Source organism: Myxocyprinus asiaticus, chromosome 40, assembly GCF_019703515.2.
Source record: "Myxocyprinus asiaticus isolate MX2 ecotype Aquarium Trade chromosome 40, UBuf_Myxa_2, whole genome shotgun sequence".
NCBI lineage: Eukaryota > Metazoa > Chordata > Actinopteri > Cypriniformes > Catostomidae > Myxocyprinus > Myxocyprinus asiaticus.
The window spans coordinates 4905466-4910266 of record NC_059383.1 but is presented as its reverse complement, the minus strand read 5'-3'; positions in this window follow the sequence as shown (position 1 = coordinate 4910266).

The following is a 4801-nucleotide window of genomic DNA, read 5'->3' as shown; positions in this document are numbered from 1 at the left end:
AGGTGCGAGAGAAGTGCCCGACAAGACAGCCACATCTATGGCATGTGCTACAGGAAGCGTGGGGTGAAATGTCACCTGAGTATCTGGACAAACTGACAGCTAGAATGCCAAGGATCTGCAAAGCTGTCATTGCTGCACATGGAGGATTTTTGATGAGAACTCTTTGAAGTAGTTTAAGTTCTGATTTTTATTTTTTCAAATTGCAATAGTAATTTTTCACATTATTAATGTCCTGACTATACATTGTGATCAGTTGAAGGCCACTTTGGTGAATAAAAGTACCAATTTCTTTCCATAAGAGCAAAATCTGTACATTATTCCAAACTTTTGGCCGCCACTGTACATCATGAGGAAAAACCATAAAAAATGCCTGAAACCTGCAGACATTGACTCCCAAAACATTGTATGATGTCCATCAAGGCTGCATGATTAATTAAAATAGATTTAAACTGGCATTTTTTCATGGTATTGTTGACATTTCCATGGAAATGCCCTGCTGCTTTAGTAATTCAATGGTATAGATGTACGATGCCCATCCTATGTAGCAGGAGGCATGCATGCAGTGACAGTTTCCCTAAAGGAGAACTGTGATAGATCCATTATGAACAGAAGGATTTTTTTTAAACATTTTTATTGATACATAAATTAACCCTGACCCCCCACGAACACCCCTGTGGTCAATAGAATATAGACACACACAAAAAAAAAAAAACACAAAACTAAAACAAAACTAAAAAGAAATTACAATAATCAAGTATAATAATAAAAATAAAAGTAAATAAAAAAAAAAATCTAAATTACTCCCTCCACCGCCCCTCCTCGAGATTCCCCCAAAAATGCTAAGTAATTGTCCCATTTCTTGTTGTAAAACTCCCAATCTTCTGCTTGACCCCTCATCGAAGGCAGCCACCCTCCCCATCTCCTCGCACCACTCCGGGAACGAGGGTGCTCCATCTGACCTCCATCTCCTCAAAATAACCTGCCTACCAATCATCACACTGGTCAAAACCCAATCCTTCATGCACTTATCCTCCAAATCCATGACCTCCCCATCTCCCAAAATACAGAGTCTGGGGCAGAAAGAGACCCGAGTGCCCAACATATCACACACAAAACTTTGCACCTTCAGCCAAAATTCTTGGATCTTACGACACCCCAAAAAAACATGGGTGGTGTCTCCATCTTCTGAATGGCATCGCCAGCGGATGGGTGTGTCCTTAAGACCAAGCCTATACAATTTAGAAGGGGTCCAATAAAATCTATGTAAAATCTTAAATTGCATAAGGTGAGCCCTTGCATCTCGAGATGCAGATTTTACATTTTTTAGAATCCTAGCCCACACTCCCTCCTCCAATAACAAATTTTAATCTTCCTCCCACAATCATCTGAGAGAATTTAAAGCTCCGTCCCCCAGACTCTGAATTAGCAGGGAGTAATACACTGATGCCTCATGAACCTTCCCAAAAGCAGCAATCACCACTCCCAGAGTATCTGCTGCTCAAGGGGGGTGCATGCTACTCCCAAAAACAGTGCAGAGTAGGTGGCGCAGCTATAAATACTTAAATTGAGATCTGGGAATCCCAAAATGTTGAATCAAATTTTCAAAAGATCTCAATACTCCACTCTCATATAGGTCACCAAGTGTATTAATCCCCCTCACAATCCAATCTGACCAACAGAAAGGGGACTTATTAATACATAGTTTAGGGTTCAGCCATATGCTCGAGGCTACGTTTAAATAAATATCCGAGTTAAACACTCTGGACACCTTTGTCCATATTGAGTGTAAATGCGAGATAACGGGGTGTGACTTAACTTCTCCAATTCGTTTGATAGAAGTGCTTTGCAGTGGCGAGATAGGGTCAAGAGCTTCCTTTTCAATACAAAACCAGGGAGGGGCTCTCTCAGGTGGAAGCGACCAATGAGCCAAATGTCTGAGACCGAATGCATAATAATAAAACAAAATCTTAGATAGGCCTAGCCCACCTTTGTCAATCAGCCTATGTAACTTGTTGAAATGTAACCTGGGATGCTTTCCATTCCAAATGAAGGACTTCACTATGCTATCAAATTGCTTGAAGTAAGAGAGGGGGACATCTACAGGGAGAGATTGTAGTAGGTAGTTGAATTTTGGAATACAATTCATTTTAAAAACATTAACCTTCCTAATCATCGATAAATGTAATGAAGCCCACCTACCCACGTTGCTCGAAAACCTTTTTATTAAAGGATCAAAATTAACTCTGACTAAATCACATAAATTTGCTGGGAATAAAATACCCAAATACTTAATGCCCTGTTTGGGCCATTGAAAGGCGCCTGGTTGAAAAGCTGTTACTGGGCAGTATGCAGTCAGAGCTAAAGCTTCGGATTTAGACCAATTAACTCTGTATCCCGAAAATGTAGAAAAGGAATTAATAATTCTGTGGAGGCAAGGCATAGATCTAGTGGGGTCGGAAACGAATAATATATTCTGCGTAAAGTAAAAGCTTATGTGCCACACCTCCCGCCACCACCCCAGGAAAATCATCTTCCCTTCTTATCGTGGCTGCTAAAGGTTCCAGGGCAAGACAGAACAATAATGGGGAAAGAGGACAACCCTGCCGGGTGCCCCTATCCAGAGTAAAATAATCTGAAATTAATCCATTTGTTTGTACCGCCGCTACAGGGTGTCTATAAAGTAACTTAATCCATCCAATAAAAGTTTTTCATAACCCATATATTTCCAAAATCTTAAAAAGATAATCCCATTCTACCATATCAAACACCTTTTCGGCGTCAAGTGAGATGGCAGTGACTGGAGTCTGATCATTTGCCACTGACCACATGATATTAATGAAACACCTAATGTTGTCAGAAGAGCTGCGGGCCCTAATAAACCCCACCTGATCTATATGTATAAGAGATGTCATAACTTTACTTAATCAGTTAGCCAGAATTTTTGCCAAAATTTTTACATCTAGCTGGATCAGGGAAATTGGACGGTAACATTTACACGTGCTTGGATCTTTGTCCTTTTTAAAAATCAGACTGATCCGGGCTAGCGTCATGGTTGGCGGAAGCTTTCCATTCATTAATGATTCCCTATAGACTTCTAACAAAAGTGGAGCCAATTCTGTAGCATAAGATTCACCAAGCTCCTCCAAGGTTATCTCAGAATCAAAAGAATTGTTTTGCTCAGTCGTCAGTTTAGGGTGTTCTAATGGTTCCACACAATTTCTATTATCTTCATCAGCAGACGAAGATGTGGAACTATAAAGATCAAGAAAGAATTCTTTAAAAGCATTATTAATATCAATGGCCGAGGTAAATATTTCACCACCAGCAGATTTCACTGAGGGAACTCCACTTCCCGCAACAAAATAGTATTATATCTGCGTTTCAAATGTGTCAATTCTCTGAGGCCATCAGACGATATTTGGCGCATCAGCTCTGCCTCTGCACTTTTAATATTCCTTTCCAACTCCAAGAGTTCTCGTGCTTTGGATTTTTTGGTGAATGAGGCATACTGTATGATCCGACCCCTATGAACCGCCTTAAGTGCCTCCCAAGCCACGCCCGCAGGGGATACTGAGGACCATTTGGTCACCATATAAACATTGATTTTAGTCTTTTACTTTTGTTGGAAATCAGGATTCCCTATCTGTCACTCACTCGACGTTGTGTCGATGTAGTGACACTAGGGGTCACTTTTGGGAGCCCGAGACACCTCTGGTCTTTGATAAAAGGCCAATGAAAATTGGCGAGTGGTATTTGCATGCCACTCCCCCGGACATACGGGTATGAAAGGAGTTGGTATGCAACCACTCATTCAGATTTTCTCTTCGGAGCCGAACAGTCATGCTCACTGAGCTGAATTCCCATGACTGTTCATTCAACTCTGCTGGATCTGACGGCGCATTTCAGCGGCTTCTCCCCCCTCTGCACTGGTGCACTGCAGAGAATTGCCCTGGGTGCTTCGGCAGAAAAAAAAGAGTATATTTCTCTAAAAGAGTATATATATCTCTAAAAGAGCGGCACACACGGAACGTCTTTTTAAAGATGCGTCTTTTTAAAGATACCTTTCTTTTGTGTGTTATTCCTGGTTGCGCTCTCGCCTTCTGACGGTCACGATCACTGTCTTTCGTGTCTGGGCACTGCTCACGTGGAGACAGCGTTTGTGGATGGGTCATGTACTCATTGCGAGAACATGTCCATGGCAATGATGTGGTCGTGGCTTACCTTCGTAAGAAAGCAAGCCACCCCAGAGGCTCCCCGCCTTGGTCCTTCTACCCACGGGTATGAGGCCAGCGCGGCTAGCACTGGGGGCGATTTGGGGACCCCAAAGGGACCATCTCTGCCGGGTATCCCCCCACGGACCTCCCATTCCCCAGCACGCTCGTCTGCCCCGATAGGGGTTCCGGATGAGTCCACCGGCTCATCTCACGGTGAGTTCGACGTCTTATTCAGAGCCCGCAAAGGTGATGAGCTCTCAAGCCCAGCATCGAAGAGCGGGCTCGTCCAGTCGGACGCGGAAGCCTCAGCTGGGCTCATCCCTTCGGGTGCGGTCGCCCAGTCACAGGTTGACGCAGAGATGACGACATGCTTTCCCAGGCAGCCGTGAGCGTCGGGCTAGAGTCGAACCCTCCGCTCTCCCCTGAACCCTCGCGGCTCGATGATTGATTCCTGGGCTCGTGGCGCCACTCAAAGCCATGCCCTGCCCCCGTTCCTTTCTTCCCGGAAGTGCATGAAGAGTTGACATGTCGTGGGAGGCACTTTTTACTGCCCGGTCTCGATCTTTCAGCTTCCCCGCCCTCACTAC